The sequence below is a fragment of the Natator depressus genome, chromosome 4 (genome assembly GCF_965152275.1).
Source record: "Natator depressus isolate rNatDep1 chromosome 4, rNatDep2.hap1, whole genome shotgun sequence".
Lineage (NCBI taxonomy): Eukaryota > Metazoa > Chordata > Testudines > Cheloniidae > Natator > Natator depressus.
In genome coordinates, this window is record NC_134237.1 from 784,415 (window position 1) to 808,655 (window position 24,241).

General features: G+C 54.4%; 1 long non-coding RNA gene and 2 other non-coding genes across 12 annotated transcripts in view; 1 reads left to right on the forward strand and 2 right to left on the reverse strand.

Annotated features, from left to right (window-relative positions):
- The window catches only part of LOC141986098 (uncharacterized), a 184,455-nt gene that overhangs the window by 153,475 nt on the left and 6,739 nt on the right, over positions 1-24,241 (reverse strand). For 4 of the 10 annotated variants that reach the window (XR_012639186.1, XR_012639178.1, XR_012639177.1 and 1 more), the window contains 2 exons: positions 7,393-7,536; positions 6,610-6,919 (listed from right to left, as the gene is read on the reverse strand). The exons of 1 other annotated variant lie outside the window; for it this stretch is intronic. This is a non-coding gene — a long non-coding RNA (uncharacterized LOC141986098). Of the gene's footprint in view, positions 1-2,336; positions 2,694-6,609; positions 6,920-7,392; positions 7,537-17,901; positions 18,316-18,454; positions 18,477-23,292; positions 23,414-24,241 lie in introns of those variants that run through there. 5 more of the 10 variants (XR_012639180.1, XR_012639182.1, XR_012639184.1 and 2 more) reach the window with 5 other exon arrangements.
- On the reverse strand, positions 10,501-10,573 carry TRNAF-GAA (transfer RNA phenylalanine (anticodon GAA)). The gene has a single exon. It is a non-coding gene; the product is annotated as a tRNA-Phe (tRNA).
- Positions 16,516-16,697, forward strand: LOC141987013 (U2 spliceosomal RNA). The gene has a single exon (XR_012639414.1). It is a non-coding gene; the product is annotated as a U2 spliceosomal RNA (small nuclear RNA).

Sequence of the window (24,241 nt, forward strand, 5' to 3'; positions counted from 1 at the left end):
AACACTTATCAAAGTATCCTTTTGCGTTATGATGAGGGGCTTTGGGGGTGGGTGTAAACTATTTCCCTGAATCAAGATTCCACTGGCAGCTCAATCCACCATCTCAGCGAGAGAAGAGCTGCGGTACCTGGGCAATGGGCCCCCCGGGGCCTTTAACACCACAGCCCTGGGGAGGGGGTGCTGAGAGGGACCATCCAGTGAGGAACACAAGTCCTTCTACCATCCACCACACCCTCTTTTGGAACGGCTGCTGATGGCTCACCCCATCTGTGGGAACTGTTATCCCCTCTACCACCCTCTATCTAGGGGTTTTCTCTTCTGCGCCTATCTGGCAGGGCAGCCCCCCTGTCTGAACCCCTGATCCGCTCCCAGTTTTGTCCCTCTGCCCAGCCCTCCCCTCCAGTTTCCCCCCTTCAGGGGGATTTTCCCTGCCTTTGGTTGCAGGGAGCAGATGCTGGTGGTGAGTGAGGGCAGCAACTTGCAGATGTCACTGAGCAGGTGATAAGAACAGAAGAGCAAAGAACGGCCAGACGGAGTCAGACCAAAGGTCCATCTAGCCCAGTGTCCGTCTGCCGACAGTGGCCAGTGCCAGGTGCCCCAGAGGGAATGAACAGTCAGGAATCATGCTGGGATCCATCCCTTATCGCCCCATCCCCAGCTTCTGACAAACAGAGGTTAGGGACACCATCCCTGCCCATCCTGGCTAATCGCCATCGATGGACCGAGCCGCCAGGAATCTCTCTAGTTCCCTGTCGAACCTTTTGATCCCAGGACCCTGCTCAGGAACATAGAAAGTTCTAAGAAAGAAGCAGCTTCTGATACCAGGGGACTCCTCTTCCTCCTCCCCTCCCATGGGGATGAGCAGCCCCCCCAGCTGTCTCTCTGCCCCGGCCCCCTATACCTCATCACCCCTTCAGCCTCCCTCCAAATGTTCCCTTCCCCCCATCACCTCTTCAGCCCCCCTTCAGCCTCCCCCAACTGCCCCGGTCCCCTTCCCCTCATCGCCCCCCTCAACCTTCCCCCCCTCCTAGGCTCCTCCCCAGCTGCCCTTTCAGTCTTTCCCCCCTACAGCCAACTGCCCTCCTTCAGCCTTACCCCCAAAGCCCTCACCTAGCTGCCCCACATACCCCCTTTAGCCTCCCTCCCACGCAATTGCCCCTTCACCCCCTCACCCACTCCCCTCCCTCTGCCTCTCCCCAAATTCCCAGCTCCACCATGCTGAGGTTCCCTTCCCCACAACCATCCGCTTCCTTCCCATGGGGAACAGGAAATGCTTTTGAAAAAACCTCTTGTAAAGAAAAAAGGAAAACAATCCAAGCAAGCCCCTCCTATGCTTTGTGCGGGGCGCCCAGCTGTGGGTTTGTGTGTGTTCGGCTGAGGAGGGGTTGTTCTGAGCACACTCCCTTCAGGGAAGGGGTGGAGTTGGCCAAAGGGGCACCTTGAATCCTTAGCAGAGAATTCCTTTCTCCACGATGTTAGCCGAGCGTTGCTGTTCAATGTCACCTGACGAATGCAGCATTTGAAACAATCTGACGGTAAATCCCTTGCCCTCTCAGTTGCTGGAGTTCTCACACCTTCTGCTCTTGGGAGCTCACCACAGGACACGGCGTCTTATTTCCAGAGCATCTCGGAGATTAGACGGAGGAACCTGCACCCCAAACCCCTCATCCTCAACCCCACCCCAGAGTCTGCACCCCCAGCCGGACCCCTCACACTCTTGCACCCCAACCCTCTGCCCTAGCCCTGAGCCCCTCATCCCTGGCCCCACCCAACAGCCCACACCCCAACCCTCTGCCCCACCTGAGCCCCCTCCCACACGCCGAACCCTTCAGCCTACCACACAGCGTCCATGTGCAGAATGAAGTTTGGAATGTGCAGCAACGTACAGGGGAGGGGTCACCCCTCATCTCCATATTGGTGCACAGAACAACATTCATTCCGCACGGTTACCCCCAAATCTCTGTCAGGAATAATAAGGAGGTGACATTTTCAACAGGTCCAACTCCTACCAGCATCTATCAACTGGGAGCATTAGAAATCTCTGTGCCTCCCACCCATGTTGCACTGAAATAAAGGATAGAAAGAATATAACCTTAAAGAGAAAGAAGATGTATTAAGGGATAGATACAACTGGGGGAAGATTCACTGTGGGGAACACTACAAATACCTACCCATAGATTCCAGCAAGGGGCATAAAGGACCCTTAAACTGTCCTTTGGTTAAACTAATAAATGCCCAAAAAATAATGACTCTCTCTCTCCAAGCTGCAGAAGGAGGACACCGACAACGGACGGTCCGTCTCAGGATCTCTGGAGGATCGGAGGATCTGGCTCTCTACTGCCGAAGCAGGAGATCAACAGATCTGGGCCGACAGCAAAGCCTCCACTGGGGCCTTTGGTGGATGACAGGAGTCAGGTAAGTATCAGAGTCCTTGCAGATGTTAGGAGCCAGAGTCTTGATCCGATGCCGCGCAAAGATGCTACGTGGCTCTGGGAAGAAGGATAAAGGAGTTTGAGGCGCAAGTGGTGTTCTCGTCCATCCTCCCCGTGGAAGGAAAAGGACGGGGCAGGGACCGTCGGATCGTGGAAGTCAACGAATGGCTACGGAGGTGGTGTCGGAGAGAAGGCTTTGGATTCTTTGACCATGGGATGGTGTTCCATGAAGGAGGAGTGCTGGGCAGAGACGGGCTCCATCTTACAAAGAGAGGGAAGAGCATCTTTGCAAGCAGGCTGGCTAACCTAGTGAGGAGGGCTTTAAACTAGGTTCACCGGGGGAAGGAGACCAAAGCCCTGAGGTAAGTGGGAGAGCGGGATACCGGGAGGAAACACAGGCAGGAACGTCTTTGAGGGGCGGGCTCCTGCCTCATACTGAGAAGGAGGGGCGATCAGCAGGTTATCTCAAGTGCTTATATACAAATGCACAAAGCCTTGGAAACAAGCAGGGAGAACTGGAGGTCCTGGTGATGTCAAGGAATTATGACATGATTGGAATAACAGAGACTTGGTGGGATAACTCACATGACTGGAGTACTGTCATGGATGGTTATAAACTGTTCAGGAAGGACAGGCAGGGCAGAAAAGGTGGGGGAGTAGCACTGTATGTAAGGGAGCAGTATGACTGCTCAGAGCTCCGGTACGAAACTGCAGAAAAACCTGAGTGTCTATGGATTAAGTTTAGAAGTGTGAGCAACAAGAGTGATGTAGTGGTGGGAGTCTGCTATAGACCACCGGATCAGGGGGATGAGGTGGATGAGGCTTTCTTCCGGCAACTCGCAGAAGCTACTAGATCGCATGCCCTGGTTCTCATGGGTGACTTTAATTTTCCTGATATCTGCTGGGAGAGCAATACAGCGGTGCATAGACAATCCAGGAAGTTTTTGGAAAGCGTAGGGGACAATTTCCTGGTGCAAGTGCTAGACGAGCCAACTGGGGGGGGGGAGCTTTTCTTGACCTGCTGCTCACAAACAGGGAAGAATTAGTGGGGGAAGCAAAAGTGGACGGGAATCTGGGAGGCAGTGACCATGAGTTGGTTGAGTTCAGGATCCTGAAGCAGGGAAGAAAAGTAAGCAGCAGGATACGGACCCTGGACTTCAGGAAAGCAGACTTCGACTCCCTCAGGGAGCGGATGGGTAGGATCCCCTGGGGGACTAACATGAAGGGGAAAGGAGTCCAGGAGAGCTGGCTGTATTTCAAGGAATCCCTGTTGAAGTTACAGGGACAAACCATCCCGATGAGTCAAAAGAATAGTAAATATGGCAGGCGACCAGCTTGGCTAAACGGTGAAATCCTAGCAGATCTTAAACATAAATAAGATGCTTACAAGAAGTGGAAGGTTGGACATATGACCAGGGAAGAGTATAAAAATATTGCTTGGGCATGTAGGAATGAAATCAGGAGGGCCAAATCGCACCTGGAGCTGCAGCTAGCAAGAGATGTCAAGAGTAACAAGAAGGGTTTCTTCAGGTATGTTGGCAACAGGAAGAAAGCCAAGGAAAGTGTGGGCCCCTTACTGAATGAGGGCGGCAGCCTAGTGACAGAGGATGTGGAAAAAGCTCATGTACTCAATGCTTTTTTTGCCTCTGTCTTCACTAACAAGGACAGCTCCCAGACTGCTGCGCTGGGCATCACAACATGGGGAGTAGATGGCCAGCCCTCTGTGGAGAAAGAGGTGGTTAGGGACTATTTAGAAAAGCTGGACATGCACAAGTCCATGGGGCCAGACAAGTTGCATCCGAGAGTGCTAAAGGAATTGGCGGATGTGATTGCAGAGCCATTGGCCATTATCTTTGAAAACTCGTGGCGAACGGGGGAAGTCCCAGATGACTGGAAAAAGGCTAATGTAGTGCCCATCTTTAAAAAAGGGAAGGAGGAGGATACTGGGAACTACAGGCCAGTCAGCCTCACCTCAGTCCCCGGAAAAATCATGGAGCAGGTCCTCAAGGAATCAATCCTGAAGCACTTACACGAGAGGAAAGTGATCAGGAACAGTCAGCATGGATTCACCAAGGGTAGGTCATGCCTGACTAATCTAATTGCCTTCTATGATGAGATTACTGATTCTGTGGATGAAGGAAAAGCAGTGGATGTATTGTTTCTTGACTTTAGCAAAGCTTTTGACACAGTCTCCCACAGTATTCTTGTCAGCAAGTTAAAGAAGTATGGGCTGGATGAATGCACTATAAGGTGGGTAGAAAGTTGGCTAGATTGTCGGGCTCAACGGGTAGTGATCAATGGCTCCATGTCTAGTTGGCAGCCGGTGTCAAGTGGAGTGCCCCAGGGGTCGGTCCTGGGGCCGGTTTTGTTCAATATCTTCATAAATGATCTGGAGGATGGTGTGGATTGCACTCTCAGCAAATTTGCAGATGATACTAAACTGGGAGGAGTGGTAGATACGCTGGAGGGCAGGGATAGGATACAGACGGACCTAGACAAATTGGAGGACTGGGCCAAAAGAAACCTGATGCGGTTCAGTAAGGATAAGTGCAGGGTCCTGCACTTAGGACGGAAGAACCCAATGCACAGCTACAGACTAGGGACCGAATGGCTAGGCAGCAGTTCTGCGGAAAAGGACCTAGGGGTTACAGTGGACGAGAAGCTGGATATGAGTCAGCAGTGTGCCCTTCTTGCCAAGAAGGCTAATGGCATTTTGGGATGTATAAGTAGGGGCATAGTGAGCAGATCGAGGGATGTGATCGTTCCCCTCTATTCGACATTGGTGAGGCTTCATCTGGAGTACTGTGTCCAGTTTTGGGCCCCACACTACAAGAAGGATGTGGATAAATTGGAGAGAGTCCAGCGAAGGGCAACAAAAATGATTAGGGGTCTGGAACACATGACTTCTGAGGAGAGGCTGAGGGAACTGGGATTGTTTAGTCTGCAGAAGAGAAGAATGAGGGGGGATTTGATAGCTGCTTTCAACTACCTGAGAGGTGGTTCCAGAGAGGATGGTTCTAGACTATTCTCAGTGGTAGAAGAGGACAGGACAAGGAGTAATGGTCTCAAGTTGCAGTGGGGGAGGTTTAGGTTGGATATTAGGAAAAACTTTTTCACTAGGAGGGTGGTGAAACACTGGAATGCGTTCCCTAGGGAGGTGGTACAATCTCCTTCCTTGGAAGTTTTTAAGGTCAGGCTTGACAAAGCCTTGGCTGGGATGATTTGATTGGGGATTGGTCCTGCTTTGAGCAGGGGGTTGGACTAGATGACCTCCTGAGGTCCCTTCCAACCCTGATATTCTATGATTCTATGATTCTAAGCACTAGGACCCAAAAGGCAGCGTCCACCTGCAAAGTCAGCAGAACTGAGAGCTGGGGGTGGCTCTCTTTCCAACAGAGCTCCTACAGCCCATCAATCAGCACTGAACAAATATCGCAACACTGACACCTTCCAGGCCAGATTTTAGCAGAGAGCCTCTAAGCCTCACTGCAGGGAGCTTCCCCTACCAGCCCTGAACAGAATATCGCTGCCAGCATCCAGCTCAGGGTTGAGCCTTCACTTCCTCCCATGCAGCTCTCAGAGAAAAAGCTCCTTTGGTTCCCCGAAGGGGAAAATCCACAAACAAACCTTCCCTTTGCTCTCACACCCCTAGGGTCCCAGGCCAGCCAGGTATCCATCCCAGCCCATGCAGGGGTAGGAGTTCCTGCTGCTCCCTGTTGACAAACACTGACCTTGCGCTGCCCTGGGGGGCCTGGGGGAGCTGCCCCATTTTCCACACGTACGTCCTGTTTCTGGGAAGGAAGAACTACGGCCCTAGTGATAAGTCCCTGCAGAGGAAGAGGATGCAGGCAACTGAACATAACAGGTGTCCATGAAAGGAGAGAGAGAGTTTGAGGGTGAATTGGCCAACACAGTAGAGAAGACAGAGAGAGAGAGAGAGAGAGAGAAACCTAGGACGAAGGAAAGAAACTCAGAACAAGGAGTCACCCTCAGGGATCCAACCTTCTCCTGGGGAGCACATCCCACTCCTGGCCAGAGAGATGATCAGCCCCCGCAAATGGCAACATCATCTCCCTTGAAGCCACAGCTAGGCAGGAAACCCACACCAGCTAACGGGAAGTCCCTGCTTGGAGCCAGGGGGGCTGTGACCAGAGCCCTCCCCAAACCAGACACTTACCTCACTGACAGCGACAGCTGCTTCGCTCCCAGCTGGACAGGTCTTGCCTGGCATCAACAGGATTCACGCTCTCACTGCTCTCGCTCACTTCCCATCTCACCTCGGGGCTGGACTCCGTCTTCACGACTTCTTTCCCCTTGGTATTAAACACAACACAAGAGGGAAAGAAAAAGCAATGGTGGCAAGGCTCCTCTTCTCACTCCTCCCGCACCCCAGGGCTCTGGCTTCAACCCTCCTCCCTCCCGCCAGATGGTGCAGGCTCTCGAGACCAAGCCTGTGGGGATCAATGCGCACTTCTCCTGCCCATGGCCTGTGGTAGGAGGCAGTAAAAAGAGAGAGAGGGTGAGCTGGACAGGTCTTGCCTGGCATCAAGACACGCACACGCACACACTTCTTTTCCCTTGGTGCCAAACACAACACAAGAAGGAAAAAGAAAAGTTATTGTCACACACTGCCGTGATGGCGGGGCTCTTCTTTTCGCATCTCCCACACCCCAGGGCTCTACCCTGAACCCCCTTCCCATGATGTTCTCAGAGCTACAATTAGAAGCACCCCAGTGCACCTGCACCCAAAATAGTCACTCTGCACAGGAGACTCTTGTCCCTTCCACTGGTCTGAACCCCGCAGAGCCCCGGGCCCAGCTAGGATGCACCTTATTATTCTTGAGTACTGGGGCGCTCGTCCTCTCCTTCCTATCCCTCTTGGACTCCATCTGTGAGAGAGGACAGGGAAGTGTTACAGACACAGACATCCTCCCCAGCTCTCTGCGCCCTGGGCTCACACCTGGTTGTCTCCCCAATCCTTGGCATTGTCCAGCATGTCTCCCTCCACAGAAGGCACCTGGCCTCATCTTAGATGCCATCTTCATATCGCTCTTCTCCTTCCCAGAGCTCCTGCTCTGCTCCTCAGACCCGTCTGTCCTCAGCTCTGCAGGCAGAGGGGAAGGGGCACCGTGGGATCACACCCCCCCCATTCCAGACACCCCATGGCATCCACAGGGCTCCCAAATGGTAGAATATGAAAAGTGCATGAATATGCTGAAAATTGCCAGTTGGGGGGAGCTGAGCCCCCCCAAACACACACCCACTGTGCCCTTAAGGTAGGAGGGGGCAGGAAGGAGTGAGTGGGATGCCCTCAGGGGAGGGGGCAGAGCAGGGTGGAGTGGAGGTGGGGCTGGTGCCTTGGGGGAGAGGGCAGAGCTGGGATGGGGCACCCACTGGCAAAACCAAAAGGCAGCACCTATGCCAGGCCTGATGTCAGGTTACCAACTTTCTGCACAAAACCAACCCCCCTAGCCCCGCCCCTTCCCCTCAGGTCCTGCCCCGCCCCTTCTCAGAGGCCCCGCCCCCAGTTCACTCCATTCTCCCTCTCTTGGTGGCTCGCTCTCCCCCACCCTCACTCACTATCACTGGGCTGGGGCAGGGGGGTGGGATGTGGGAGAGGGTGAGGGCTCTAATGGGGGGGTGCAGGCTCTGGGGTGAAGCCAGAAATGACGGGTTCAGGGTGCAGGAGGGGGGGCTGTGGGCTGGGGCAGGGGTGCAGATCTGGGTGAGGGCTCCAGCTGTGTGTGTGACCTTCCCCTTTCCCTGAGCCGTGTGTCTGCCCCCCACGCACAAGGCCTCCTGCTGACGCACAAGGCCTCGTGCTGATGGGTCACCTGGCTCTCCACTGACAGCTCAGGGGTCTGGTGTCCTCTGGCCCTGAGACCCCACAATAACTCCAAGGTTATTTCTAACGGGTTAAAGCCGAACTTGTGCTGAGATGAACACATCCCTCGTGGGTGTGGGGTTTTACAATATGAACTGGCTCTGCGTGTGGGTACAGTGCATGGGTCTGAGTGAAACCCACACCCCAACATGGCTGAAACACATAACTCCCCATCCTGGGGGTTTCTATCCCCCTCATTCCTCCCACGGGGGCCTGGCCCATCTCCTGTACGGCCAGAGACCTGAGGGCCAGCAGTCGGGGTGTTGGGAGAGGGTCTGTTTTCTGTGGCTAGTGACTGCCCCAGAGTCACTCCCACCAGCCCCGATTGCCTTGCGTGGCAGCTGCCGTCCTCTGAAGACTGGCTGGGGATTCGACTAGGAAGAGGCACCTGAGAGCTGGAGTGACCACGGGTCAGACACTGCAACACTGGAGCCAGAACATCCAGGTCTAGATTTTCAGGCCAGTCAGGACAACAAAATAATCCAGTGTGACCCCCAAACACATGACACCCAGCTGATCCGGGCAAGTGACTTGTGCCCCATGCCACAGAGGACGGCAAAAACTCCAACATCCCTGCCAATCTGACCTGGGGAAATTCCTTCCTAACCCCCAAAAATGGAGATCAGTGAGACCCTGAGCATGTGAGCAAGGCCCACCGGCCAAGCACCGGAGAGAAATCGTTTTCTATATCACCTGAGAGCACTTGCTTCGGCACCCCCTGCCCCCTCCTGCCACCTCCATGTGGAGTGGAGAATCCATCACAGCCATTGGTTCTTGTTCTGCCTTTCGCTGCTTGGTTAAAGAGCCCTTTCGTACCAGGTTTCTCTTTGTGAGGGGATTTACGCATTGTCATCAAGTGACCTCTTGGTTTTCTTTGTGAGAAACTGAACAGATTCAGCTCTTGTCTCGCACTGAAAGGCAACTTTTCAGCTCCTTTTTTTTTTGGGGGGGGGGGGAGGGTTCTCTGCCCCCTGTCCAATTTTTCATTCTTCCTCTTAAAATGCGGCCAACACGACTGTATGCAAGATTCCAGTGTTGGTCTGACCATGGTGATATACAGAGATATCTCTAGTGCCCTATTTCTAGTCACTATTCTCCTGTCTGTGCGTCCAAGGGTGGCCACAGCATCGCACGGGGATTTCATGCTGAGTTGTATGTCCATTATGACACCTAAATCCTTTACCGAGTCACAGAAGTCCAGCCTTCCTCCATCTTAAAGCTCAGTGTGTTTGAATGGACACAGCTTCCCAAGTGCTCCGTCACACACACAAGGGAATCCCCCACTCAGCCACCTTCACCTGCTGCTGGTCTCTTTTCTCTTTCTTTTTCTCCAGGATCTGCATGTGTCCTTCTGGGGGCAGTTCTCCTCCTCTCTTTGCCTGTGAGCAATGTGACCCCCCCTGGACAGACTGACCAACCCAGGATTCCTTCAGCCTGAAAGCAGAGGGGAGCCTTCACCCACTCCCTCTTTATGGCTCCAGTCTCAGGACCTAAATTCCCTGCCACAGCCCAAAAATCCACACTGGGCCCCACTCCTCTCTCTGGCGATTTCCCTTCTCCCACAGACCTGTCTTGAGGACACAGCCCTGGGGCCAGGTGAGCAGAGCCCCTGAGATTTCCCTTCGCGGTCTCTGAGGGTCAAGTCGCCCCGTTACACAGCTCGGTAATGTCGTCTTTTCTTCTCCTTTCAGAAGTAAATTGTTGTATTTCTAGTCTCTTTCGACGACCCCCCGATTTGCTGCTTCCAATTCTCTGCTGTACACACCAACACTGGACTGGGTGAGCAGCCTGGAGCCATCCTGCACTGGGTACGTGGGAGGCTTGTAGGATCAGACCCTAAAATAGCTTTGGAGGGAAATTCTAACCCCGCCTTCCCATCCCGACCTGTGCAGAGGAGCTTTCGACCCCAATCCCTGCCTGTCACTGCCCCACACCCACTCTGGCACCCTTCCTGACGGCTGCCCTACTTCATTCTCTTCCTGCCATATTGGGTCCACCAATACGTTGCCAGTGAAAGACAGCTCCCTTCTCTTACTGTTAAAGGTCAGGTGGGCCAACTAGGGGCAGAAGCCCATGCTCCGTTGTCCTGCTGGGGAGCTCAAAATCAGGGACCCGCCTCAGGTAAAGGTGCTGATGCCCTCCCAGAAAACAAGCCACCCCTGCACAAAGGAGGAGGAAAGGGCCTGCCAAAGCCCGGGACTGAACCAGGGACTTTTAGATCTTCAGTCTAACGCTCTCCCAACTGAGCTACTTCGGCAGCTCCATGGCTCTCTTTTGGCCTGCTGCTTCTCTGTCCGGGATGTTTTTGTCAGCTGTGGCACACAAAAAGGACATCGTTGTGAGAGGCCCATGATGGCAAGACTCGCTTTTGCCTGCCTTGCTCAGCTTGACTTGCTTCCTCACCCTGTTCCCGCCTTAGTTCCTGGGTTGACCTAGTGGTGGAAGGGGACGAGGGGCCAGTGGTGCAGGGAGGAAGTTGAGCTGGACCCTGAGCTACACTCGACCCTGGGGCAAGAGTATGGCCACCACTTGCCACCCCACCCTGTTGTCCTGGCTTCCCCTACTGGACGTCATTTAGGGAGGGAAGTGGGGCTTCTGCCTCCCCTCCCCAATTTTCACACTGCAGAGGAGTGCGAACAGGAAAACGAACGGCTGCTCCACACTCCCACCAGAGGAACCCAACACCCTTAGCTGTGGCTGAGTGAGAAGTGTCTGTTGGGTGACAGAGCTGTCCCCGAGGAGCTGGAACAGCAGCTGCCGCCTCCCCCTTGGCTCCAGGCTGTGGGAAATGCTCATTGCCTGGCTGCATGGGCGGAAGCTGCTCCATACTCTGGAGAGCGTCTGTGTTGGTCTGTCAACACCCCGTCTTCACTGAGCCAGTCTGATAAGGTCCCAAGTACCCCCTCTGGCTTGGCAGCTCTGAGACCCTCTCCCAGCCCTGAAGAAGAGCCCTGCCTGGCTCAAAAGCTTGTCTCTCTCCCCAGGAGAAGTAGTTGCTCCTATAACAGTCATTACCTCCCCCGCCCTGTCTCCCTGGGCATTCTGGGAACACGTGAGTGGCCACCTTCACATCCTGGGTTGCCCCCAGCCCCTCCCATCTTCCCCTAACCCCAACCCCCAAAGGCACCCCACCTGCAAACCCTATGGAGTCTGGGGGCGGGGGGGGCGCAGGGCAGGGGAGGGGAAATCCCGGGGCCACAAGCTCAGTAACTGGGTGAGGCTGCCCCTGAGGTGGGTGGGGAGAGGGGAGTGAGCCAGTGCATCATGGGAGATGTAGGGTCTCCCCCACCTGCTGCAGGCCCCAGTGCATCATGGGAGATGTAGGGTCTCCCCCACCTGCTGCAGGCCCCAGTGCATTATGGGAGATGTAGGGTCTCCCCCACCTGCTGCAGGCCCCAAGGGTCATGGGAGATGTGGTTTCTCCCCTGCCTCCATCTCCCGCCAGTCGCTGCCAGGCCCCGCCCCGCCTTCCCATCTCTCGGGCGAGGGGCCGGCGGGGCGAGGCCGGAAGCAGAAGCTGCCATGACGCTGGGAAGGGCCCCCCCGGGGAGATGTTGTCTCCCCTCCGCCCCAGCCCCAGCCCCAGCGCGCTGCGGGGGGCAGGCTCCAGCCGGCGCAGTGCAGCAGGGACCCCCAGCCCTGCCCCTCCTGCCCACGCACTCCCCGGCTGGCCCAGGCCCCGTCTCCTGCCTGTGGCCCGGCCCAGCCCCTGCGCCACGCGCTCCCCAGCCAGGGAAATGGCGGGGCGCGCTCCGCCCGCTGGGGGTCCGTTAGCGCGATTCCCGGCAGAGGTCGCTGCCGAACCGGAAGTTCCCCGTCGGACTCGAAAGGAGCGGGCACCGGGGCACCGTACTTCCGCTCCCTGCCGCCGGTCTGTGCGCGCCCGGGCCTGCCCGCACGTCCGGTCAGTGCTCCTGGTGGGGCTCTAGGGGCGCTGCGGGCCGGGGAACGAGGCGGGAGGAGCCCGGGGCCCCCCAAGCCCCAGCCAGGGCAGCCATATCCGGGCCCTGCACCCAGGCCCTGCCGCTGCAGCCCGGCCCCACCAGGGGGCGATTCGCGGCGCCTCCGGCTGCGCTGCCTCCCTGCCCGGTCCCAGGGCTGGGGCGGGGCCGGCCCGGGACACCCAGTGCCCGAGTGCCCCCGGATTCGCGCCCGCCCCCGGCCCCAGCGTGTCATGGCCCCGGGTCTGCCCCGAGCACCACGGAGTCCCCGACCACCGACCCTGCCGCAGAGTCGCGTGTCTGGCGTGACGCTGCGGGCCCAGGACACGCCGCCTTCAGAGGGTGCGGGGAGTCGGGCTCCCGCGTTGGCACCCTCGGCAGGGCTGGCCGAGCCCCTCCGCAAGGCTTCTCCTTCACAGGGTCCCGGGCCGGGGCGCCGTCACCCCGCAGCGCCAGCGGGGGAACCAGCCGAGAGCCCCTCACGGGCGGGCGGGCGGGGGGGCTTGACGAGCAGGAAGCCGCTTCGCCGCCTCGCCCGGTTTGCTTTTCTTCGCCCAAGCTCGCAGCTGCTCTGTGAGGGCCGGAAATAGCTTGTGTCATTGTAAATCTACAAATATGTGACCAAAATCCTCCTCCTTTAGAATAATATGGACACTGACCCTTGCCATGAACATGAAGGCGCTGGGTTTGGTGGTTCACGCTTCCTTCCTCCAGGGCCGGTGCAACCACTAGGCAAAGTAGGCAGCCGCCTAGGGCGCCAAGTGGTTGGGGGCGGTGGAGCGGAGGTGAGCTGGGGCCGGGGGGCGCCGGGAGGGCCACCTGCAGCAAGTACCTGGGGGGAGGGGGCAGCGCACAGGGGAACCGCTCCCCACCCCAGCTCATCTCTGCTCTGCTCCACCCCCTCCCCTGAGCACCGCCCTGCCCGGCTTCTCTCCCTCCCAGGCTTGCCTGCTAAACAGCTGATTGGTGCCTCAGGCCTGGGAGGCAGGAGAAGCGGCAGCGGGGGCATGCTCGGGGAGGAGGCGGAGCAGAGGGGAGCTGGGGCAGGGAGCTGCTGCGGGGGGGCACCTCAGGGCGGAGGGGAGCTGCTGCAGGGCTTGGGGGCGGGCACAAGGGCGCAAAACATCCTTGCACTGGCCCTGCCTGCCTCCAGTAATAAAACTTTCAGGAAAACTCCAAATTATTAACCAATTGTTTATAAAATACATTTTATATTGAACTTGTTTTCAACCAATAACCAAATCTCTCTGATCTTTATCCATTTCAAACAGTAATTATCCCATTTTTCCCTAGCTTCCAATGTGGGGCTTCAAATAGATCTTTGGATTAAAAAGCTCGTCTAACAATTGTGTAACTGTATCAAGTGTCAGAGTAGCAGCCGTGTTAGTCTGTATTCACAAACAGAAAAGGAGGACTTGTGGCACCTTAGAGACTAACCCATTTATTTGAGCATAAGCTTTCGTGAGCTACAGCTCACTTCATCGGATGCATAAAAGTGGAAAATGCAGTGAGGATGTTTTTATACACACAGACCATAAAAAAATGGGTGTTTATCACTTCAAAAGGTTTTCTCTCCCCCCACCCCACTCTCCTGCTGGTAATAGCTTATCTAAAGTGATCACTCTCCTTACAATGTGAATGATAATCAAGGTGGGCCATTTCCAGCACAAATCCAGGGTTTAACAAGAACATCTGAAGAACGGGGGCGGGGGGAGGAAAAAACAAGGGGAAATAGGTTACCTTGCATAATGGGAGTGGTTAAGTCATTATGCAAGGTAACCTATTTCCCCTTGTTTCCCCCCCCCCCCCCCCCCGGCCTCCTTTTCTTTTTGTATCAAGTGTGTTTCTCTTTAGAGGAGCTTCAACCTTTTGATCTAGGGGGATGACTGAAGCTGATCATTGTAGTGCTACATTCACTGTCTGTTCATTGACCTTCCACAATATCATTGCTCCAATACGATTGGGCCCATCCTTGCAGATTGTTCGACATGGAAGTGCTGTTCCCCACATGTAGGCTCAGACCCACCGCTGGAAAAATTAAGTTTCATAGGAGACAAGTCTGGCTTTCCTTCCCAGGTGAGTAAGAGTCAAGGAGGCGATGTGACTAGCTCAGGAGAGACCTGGGGAAATAAGGGAGGATGGGATGGGCTCCTGGGGTTGTCCCTCGGGAAGGGAGCTCAGGTGGGATCCTAACTTCAGTTAAGTGGGTTTTAGGCAGGGCAGGTTCCTGAGAAGCGGTAGCTGGAGTGTGGAAGTAGCTGCAGGGAGCAAGACTGGCTCTTGCAGGAAGGGAAAGAAGAGAAGCCCTCCCTGAGAAGGAGACCTGGGGGCTCCAGATACCAGGAGAGAGACTGAACTGAAGCCAGCTCTGGGAAGGAGGGCTGGGGACTCTTGACTCAAGCAAAGAAGTGTGTGTGAATTCTGCAGGAAAGGCAGATGCTCAGGGTTGAGAGTCTGTGCTCAGCTTGGGACTAAGGTGGAGAAGCTGCAGGATTTATTAAAATGGACACCAGAAGGGGAAAGCTTTGCTTATTTATCTGATTTGTGAGGACTTGTTAAAGGGCCTTGAGCAGAAAGGGAAACTGAGGCAGGGCTCTGCAGATCCACCCCAGGTCACTAGAGGCTGCTACAGGCTGGGTTACTAGAAAAAGGTTGCTGATGGACTGTGGCTCCAGGCAGCAATAACTTGCCAATGTATGGGGGGAGCTGTTGATCCCCAAGACAGATAGTAATGTGTCTTCCCCAGCACAGGTCTGGATCCAGGAATGTGTCCACTGGCTCTGAGTTAATTTCCACCTTCTCCCCACTGTCTCTTCTCTATTCTGCTGGAGAACACAGGCTCTCCTTCTCTGCCTTGTACTGTCTCCCTTCATAGGACATGGGCAGATTTGCATCCTAACAGGCTTATGAACATAAGAATGGCCATACTGGATCAGACCAAAGGTCCCTCTAGCCCAGTATCCTGTTTTCCGACAGTGGCCAATGCCAGGTGCCCCAGAGGGAATGAACAGAAGAGGTAATCATCAAGTGATCCATCCCCTGTTGTTCATTCCCAGCTCCTGGCAAACAGAGGCTACGGACACCATCCCTGCCCATCCTGGCTAATAGCCATTGATGGACCTATCCTCCATAAACTTATCTCGTTCTTTTTTGAACCCTGTCATAGTCTTGGCCTTCACAACATCCTCTGGCAAGGAGTTCCACCAGTTGAATGTACATTGTGTGAAGAAATACTTCCTTTTGTTTGTTTTAAACCTGCTGCCTGTTAATTTCATTTGGTGACCCCTAGTCCTTGTGTTATGAGAAGAAGTAAATAACACTTCCTTATTTACTTTTCTTGTTATTTCCTGACTTCTTTATTCATTTCCTTTTCCTTGTTTCCCAGCAGATTGACTAGACAGGAGATTCGAGTGTTAGCAGGGGGACCTGACAGGCTCCTTATTTTCTGATTTCTTTCCGAAGCATTGAACTTTCTAGGGCACAGTCACATTCTGGATGCTCATGTAAATGTAACGCCTAGTGCTCAGCTTTAATTCTGTTTCTTAGCTATTTTGGGAAATCGATCTTTGGTCTGACAGGTAGGATCCCTGCATTAGGAGATGGCCAATGAATAAGACCAGAAACCTTGGAAATTAAATGGAACCTGAAGTCCACAGAAGACCCCGGAAGGCCCTTGGGGAGTGGGGTGCAAGTTGAGGAAGACTTCCCTTACCTCTCAACTCGTTTCCTGTATTGAGCACAAAAGTTGGGAATCACCTCAGGATAGGGTATCCCATAGGTGTGCAGTGGTTAGAAAGGAAACAGCAAGGAACTGGACTGGTATGGAGTGAAACTGTATCTTCTGTAGGCCAGAAGACTGTACGTTTGAGATAGTTCTGTGGGAAGGAGCAGAAAAGAGCACTGGGGCTGTGGGATAGCGCTTGCATAGGCTTTCTTTGCCCTGTTTTGCTGTAATAGTTAACAGAGAGAGATTGCCAGTCACAGCTCAGTGGGTGGGTTTATGCAAATTAGGAGTATACAGGGAAACCAGCGAGAGGAAGGAGGCTGAAAGACTTCTCTGTCTTTGAACAGAATTGTGTGTTAAGGGTTCTTGCTTTGAATTCTTCCACTGGAGTCATTTTGGGGAAGTGATCCTCACTTAGAGTTACCTAGTTATCAAAGTCTTGTGAATGGTGTTTGGGTTGTGTCTGGGAGCTTGTCATGGTGAGGTAGAAAGCAGTGGGCACAGAAGGGCTGCATAGCGTCCGAGAGTCTCAGTATTGCTTCTTGATGCTAAGATCAAAGTGTAGTGTCCTTATCAGTTTAATCTTTGATATGTTCTCTATTTGAGAATGGTGTATTGTATTGATTTTTGAAACGGGGGGATGGAATAGGAGCTTGCTCTGTCCACCTCACGCATCGTCCTGGTATTGCAGTATCTCCAGGAATGGTGCAGTTCCTTCTAGGGAGAATCTTCTGGTTAGAAAAGCAGGAGGAGTTTTACTGTGAAGATACTGATTTGGTAAGATTTGTTTTAAAGTAGTTGAAAAATCTGGACTCGTTAGTACTCTAATTTCTTGACGACAACATATTGTTAAAGTTTCTTGGGAGTGTTTTCTGAGTCTATAGATGTGAGTTTCTTTGTTTTGCTAGAAAATTGTTTTAAAAGCTGATTTTCTTTCTGCTGTGAGTCTTTTCAACAGTATGAGGGACAAATGCTTTCCAGACTGAGGGTCTGTAGGTGAGATGGTTGGTTGGGTTTTGTGAGGGGGGGTAGATTGGTAATATTTGAGGTCACACACGTATCAATAACTGCCTGAGTTACATAGACTTCTTCCCACCCAGCCCACGTTCCATGTATCGTGACTGAGCCCCCCCCGCCCCCACCATCTCAGGGCGGGAGCCTGAAGCCCGAGCCCCACCGCACCTGGGAAGGGGGGAACTCCCACTGGTTGCCTGCTCCTACAGGGTTGATGACTCCGGAAGAGGGTAGGGACCAACCCCCACAGGCAGCCCCCGGGGAAGAGCCATGGCTTTGCTGCTCCTGACTCAGTTACAGCCCAGGAGGCTGTGGCCTCAATAAAAGCCCCAGGTGGCCACATTTGAGAAACTCGGAGGCCTCACAGTAAACAAATCCCTGCAGGTTTGTCACACCCTGTCCCCAACCCCTTCCCCACCCTGGGGATTTCCTGCCCCCTCCCACATCCACACCAACCTTCCTGAACTCCCACCTCCTACGTATTTACTGCCCTTTCTCCCCCCAGAGGGAACCCCCCAGCAATGCCCTGACACGCCCGACCTCAACTGGCTCCAATTCAGCCATTTCTTTTCCCTGGTCCCTGGGAGGAGGGAACGAGCTGGAGCAAAATGTGGATGTTACACTGCAGCCTGGTAGGGCAAGAAGGGTAACTGAGAACATGTCACAACAGGAAATAATTTCATAGCACAATTCCCTGCACACGGATGGTCTAGACTGTCCTGCTTGAGACAGAAACATTCAAAACTAGGGCTGTCAATTCATCACAGTTAACTTACACAATTAACTTTAAAAAAATCACGATTAATCTCAGTTTTAATCGCACTGTTAAACAATAGATACCAATTTAAATTTATTATATTTTTGATTTTCTACATTTTCAAATATATTGATTTCAATTACAACAGAGAATACAAAGTCTACCGTGCTCACGATACGTTATTTTTATTACAAATATTTACACTGTAAAAATATAAAGTACTGTAGTGCGATCTCTTTATCATTAACGTGCAACTTACATATGTAGATTTTTTTGGTTGCATAACTGCACTCAAAACGAAAACAATGTAAAACTTTCCAGCCTACAAGTCCAGTCAGTCCTACTTCTTGTTCAGTCAATCATTAAGACAAACAAGTTTGTTTACATTTACTGGAGATAATGCTGCCTGCTTCTTATATATGTCACCTGAAAGTGAGAACAGGCTTTCTCATGGCACTTTTGTAGCCAGTGTTGCAAGGTATTAATGTGCCAGCTATGCTAACATCCATATGCCTTCGTACTTCGACCACCATTCCAGAGGACATGCTGGCATGCTGATGACGCTAGTTAAAAAAATAATTAATTTAATTGGTGACTGAAGACCTTGATGTAGAACTGTATGTCTCCTGCTCCATGGTTTTATCCGCATTCTGCCACATATTTCATTTTATGGCAGTCTTGGGTGATGACCCAGCACATGTTGTTGAGTTTCAGAACACTTTTACTACAAATGTGACAAAACGCAAAGAAGGTACAACGTGAGATTTCTAGAGATAGCTACAGCACTCCAGCCAAGGTTTAAGAATCTGAGGTGCCTTCTAAACCCTGAGAGGGACGAAGTGTGAAACATGTTGTCAGAAGTTTTATTTTAAAAAAAGAAAAAAGTTTATGGCTTGCAAAAATGGATGGCTTAAGTGCCCACGCTTGTGTCGCTACTAAGGTATTTTTGCGAGCCCCGGTGTAAAAAGTCAGACTTAGCTTGGAACTGTACATCAAGATAGTCTAGTAAAGGACTCTAATCTACTGGGTGGACCTGGATACACAATTTAGCTTCTTTGGGCCAAATTCTACACTGATTTACAATCCATACAATCCCAATAGTGCCAATTGTATGTGGTGTAAATCAAGGCAGAACTTGGTCCTCTATCACTCAGTGTCCAAAGTTGTAAAATTTGGGGAGGGATCGCTCAGTGGTTTGAGCATTAGCCTGCTAAACTCAAGGTTGTGAGTTCAATCCTTGAGGGGGCCATTTAGGGATATGGGGCAAAAATTGGGGATTGGTCCTGCTTGGAGCAGGGGGTTGGACTAGATGACCTCCTGAGGTCCCTTCCAACCCTGATATTCTATGATTCTAAGTTCTAAAAGAGCAAGACTCCGATGCAGACGCGACAGAACCCGAACCACTAGACATGAAAATCAATCTTCTGTTGGTGGCATCTGACTCAGAGGATGAAAATGAATGGGCTTTGGCTCGTTATCGAGCAGTAGCCGTCATCAGTGTGGAAGCATGTCCCTGGCCTCTGATTGCCAGAAGCTGGGAGGGGACAACAGGGGCTGGATCTCTCCATGAGTGCCTGATCTGGTCACTCCCTCTGAAGCCCATAGCCAGGGCCAGCCTTAGGGGTGGGCGCCATGAGGCAATCGCCCAGGGGCAGCATGGTCAAGGGTGGTGCTGTATGGTAGCAGAGAAGCGTGCGCTGTCTGTGTAAAGTCAGAAACTGCTCCCGGCTGGCAGGGGGGTTCTGCTTGGGGTGGTGCCCAGATTTCTCCCTACTCCCTCCCAGCACAGGAACACGGGGGAAGGGAGGGGAAGAGAAGGGGGAGAGAGCGGTTATGAGCAGATACTGCTCCCCCAAACCAGTCTTCCATGCCCCCCTTGGGGGCTGTGAGGGGGAAGCAAGGAACGACATCAGGGCTCCCTGCATCCAGGTCACCTTCCCCACCTGGGCTGCGTAAGTGGAGGGCAGAGAGCAGCAGCCCAGGTGAGGAAGGTGACTTGGATGCAGGGAGCCCTGATGTCACTCCTTGCTCCCCCCTCACAGCCCCTAGTGGTGTGTGGAGGAGCAGTGTTCAGAGGTGGCTGGGGGAGAAAGCAGCAATGCCAGCTACTCTGTGCATCCAGGTCAGCTTCCCCAAGTGGGCACAGGATGGGGTGCAGGGGTTAGAGGCAAAGGGAGCACACTGCATGCAGGGGTTAGGGGTGCAGGAGGAGGCAGGGGTTGGGGCACCAGAGGGGGACGCAGGGATATGAGCACAGAGGTTAGGGGTACAGGGGTTAGGGGCACCAGAGGGGGGTGCAGGTTTAGGGGTGCAGGAGGAGGCAGGGGTTGGGGCACTGGAGGGGAGTGCAGGGTTCGGGGTGCAGAGGTTAGGGGTGCAGGAGAAGGCAGGGGTTAGTGGTGCCTGAGGGGGGCAGAGGATTAGGGGTGCAGAGATTAGGGGTGCTGGAGGAGGCAGGGGTTGGGGTGAAGGAGGCAGGGGTTAGGGGCACAGGAGGGGAGCACAGGGTTAGGGGTCCAGGGGTTAGGGGTGCAGGAGGAGTCAGCGGTGCCGGAGGGGGGCGCAGGGTTAGGGGAGCAGGAGGGGGGTGCAGAGGTTGGGGTTGGGGGAGGGTGCAGGGTGAACAGTGCAGGGATTAGAAGCACAGGAGGGGGGGCAGGGTTAGGGGTGCAGAGGTTAGGGGTGGGGGGAGGGCGCAGGGTGAAGAGTGCTGGGATTAGAAGCACGGGGGCAGTGCAGGGGCATTCCTGTGCCCCAACCCCACAGGAGATTGACCCACGTTTAAGGAACAGACCTGTAGACTAGAGGTGACAAAACCTGCATCATCTAGTTGCTGCCCAGCCTGATACAGTTGAGAGTTTAGACTGGGCGCTTCCAGAAAGCCAGCGGAAGGCAAGTTGCCACGGTAGGCGCTCTATTAGAGTCCCACCGGGAACAGCGAGCAGAAGTTAAGATGCTCCGATAAGCGCTCTGTTAGAGTCCCACCGGGACTGCATGCATCCGATGCAGTGAGCTGTAGCTCACGAAAGCTTATGCTCAAATAAATGGGTTAGTCTCTGAGGTGCCACAAGTCCTCCTGTTCTTTTCGTGGATACAGACTAACACGCTGCTCCTCTGAAACCCACCAGGAACCGTGAGCGGAAGTTAAGCTGCCTCCTGTTCTATCACTGATGGGGTGGGGTGGTGGCAGGGACGAGGGGCATTGAGAATGGGGGTGCCGGACAGGCTCTGGGATGTGGGGTTCCCTGCTGCAGCTCCGCAGGCTGGAGCCTGCACCTCCCATGACACGCAGGGGCTGGCGCAGGGCACGGCATGGCAGGGAGACGACATCTCCCCTAATGGTGGGGCCCTTTCACAGCAAGGGCTGCATCTCCCCTTGGTAGCACAGACCCACCTACTCTTCCTGCTTTCTCCTGACAACAGCACCACCTTTCCCGGCCCTGCCTCATGGCAACTTCTGCTTCCAGTCTCGCACTGGAAATGGGAAGGCCGGGCCGGGCCTGGCACTGGCTATCAGGAAATGCAGGCTGGAGACACTGCCATGGGACCCACCGCGGCTCAGGGGAGATAGAGCCCGGGGCAGATGCTACATCTCCCACCGTGCATTGCTTCATTCTTCTCTCCCTGCTTCTCATTGCAGGGGCAGCCTCAACCCCGTTGCTCAGTTTGTGGCCCCAGGATTTCCCCTCCCCTCCTTGGAGCAGGCCACCCCGCAGGCTCCATTGGGTTTTGGGGTGCGGTGCCCCCCCTCACCCCAGATGGGGGTCCAGGGGAGGTTTGGCAGGTGGAGGGACCTGGGGAAGGGGTTGCCTGAAGGAGGTTTGGAGAGTAATAGCGAAGGGGAAGTTGGACACTTGCAGAACACCAGGGACACAAGGCAGGTGAGGTAATACCAGGCCACTGCCGTACATAGTCATCAGATGTGTGAGCCTGGCTAGCTCAGTTGGTCCAGGGTTCAAGTCCCTGGTCAGGTGTTGAACTATTCCCCAAGATCATAAAAGTTTCTCTTTAGCGTCCTTCTGAGTGTCTTTTCGGTGGGAGGCATAGCTCAATGGTTTGAGCATTGGCCTGCTAAACCCAGTGTTGTGAGTTCAATCCTTGAGGGGGCCATTTAGGGATCTGGGGCAAAAATTGGGGATTGGTCCTGCTTGGAGCAGGGGGTTGGACTAGATGACCTCCTGAGGTCCCTTCCAACCCTGATATTCTATGACGTCAGACTGTGCACTGTCTTAGCTGGCCACCACAGGTTACTGCCCCAGGATATGAGGTACACACAGGCTACTACTCAAACTGGGCACCAGGGGTCACTGCAGCAATGGCTGGGGGGACACATGCAGGGCACCGCCACACCTGGCCACCAGGAGTCACTGCTGCGATGGTGGGGGGGGAGGAATGATAAACAGGCCACTGCCTGAAGTGGCCACTACCACAATGGGGTGTCTGTTGCGGGAGGGAGATACCAATAGGGCACTGCCACACGAGGCCACCACGGGGAGGTCACTGCTCCAATTAGTACATACATACATCAGGTAGTGCCCCAACTGGCCAACAGGGGGCACTACCTTGGGGGGGCAGGGAGAGCAGAGGAAATCAAAGGCCACTGCCTCACTTAGCCACCAGCAGTCACAACCCAAATAGGGGGCAGACACACACAGGGCGCTGCCCCTCCTGACCAGCAGGGGTCACTGCCCCAATTGGGGGATATACAGAGGGTATTGCCCCATGTGGATGCCAAGGACTAGTGCCTGCCATACCTGGCCACAGAGGGGGTAGGTGGCTACACACAGGAAACTGTCCCACTTGGCCACCAGTGCACATCCCAAGTGGGGGAGTGATGCTCACTGCGACAAGGGGGTTGGAGGATACCCAGGGTACCGCCTAACACGGCCACCCAGGCACCCTGCCACCTTGGGGGAGGTGAACAACACACCTAGGGCACTGACTCTTCTGGCTACCAGTGGTCACTGGACAAATGCAGGAGTTCGGGGGAGTAAATACACACAGAGGACTGCCCCATTTGGCTGATGAGAGTGGGACACGCAGAGGACACTGCCCTAATGGCTGATATACATACAGTACCCTGCCTCACCTACCCACCAGCGCTCACCGTCGCAATGGTAGTGGTGGGGTCACATAGGCACTTGCCCTCAGTGACCACCAGAGGTTGCTGCAGCAATGAGAGGGGGGATACATGCCAGGCATTGCCGCACCTGGCCACCAGGAGTCAGTGCTCCAACAAGAAGGCCCCTACAGGGCACTCCCATGCCTGGCCAGCAGGGGTCACTATCACAGTGCTGGGGGGGAGATACACATAGGGCACTATCCCACCTGGCCAGCAGGGGTCAGTGCCCCAACAGGAGCGATATTCACCATGCTCTGCCTCACCTGGGCACCAGGGGGCCCAGCACCCTGACACCGACCCACACATACCCCCGGTGAGCAGGCGTGTGCCTGTCTGTTATTCTGCACTTTAAGAAATGAGGAAAAGGTTAATTTTAATTAAATTTCTGATGGCGAAAGCTCTGAGTTACAACCCTCACCTTGCTGAGCACCTGCCCATAGCCAGAGCAGTGTCCCCGATGACAGCAGAGACCCCAGAACAGAGACCCAAAAGGGGAAGCAGCTCTTAGGGGAAGCAATGACAGACTCTGGAGAAGGGTTCTGGGGAGGCAGAGAAAGACCAACTAACTGCAGAGGGGAAAATCATAATCTATCAGAGAAAAGAACTGACTCCACGAGGACATCACACCAACTCCAGCCAGGCTGGGATACCAGCAATTCGGGGCTGGAGCAGCTCCAGTAAGAGGCCGGGTGGAGGCAGGTGACCTCAGTCTCTCTGCCGAGCAGGCTGCTTTGGGTGCGAGGAGGGACAAGGAGCCCCCCCGGCCAGGGTCTTGCTGCCCAAGGAGGGGGAGATCTGGGGCAGTCTTTGGAGGAGCTAGTACAGCAGCCGTGAGCCTGCTGGCTTGTCCAGGCCTGAGCTCTCCAGCAGCACCCTGTGCACAGGTGTACGCACGGGATGGAGGCACCAGTGTACCGCTACAGGGCCTGACTCTGCTGAGTGCTGCCTGCAAGAGACGGGGCAGAGTCCAGGGCAGATGGGGGCAGGAGATGACAGGGCCAGCGGCCATGAGCTGAACCCATCACGCCTCTGGCCCGTGACGTCACCACCCGCCCCTGCAGCTCTCCATCTGTCTCGCTGTCTAGCAAAACCTCAACCCTCTTCCAGCCCCACTGTATGCCACAAACAGCCCTTCATCTATCAGATGAGTGTGTGAGGCAATCTCCTCATGCATCCTGCCGGCCCACTGGGTGTCCGTGCAGTGCCCAGCACAAGGAGGTGTGGACAGGGCCGGATTAACCTTTTGTGGGCCCCCATGGGGGAATGGGGCATGGCATGAGGGGGGGCTGATCCCCAGAGTGAGGGGTTGGCGGGGGGTGGGGGTCGGGGACGATGGGCACAGCTCCGGTCTGCGCAGCCCTATACGA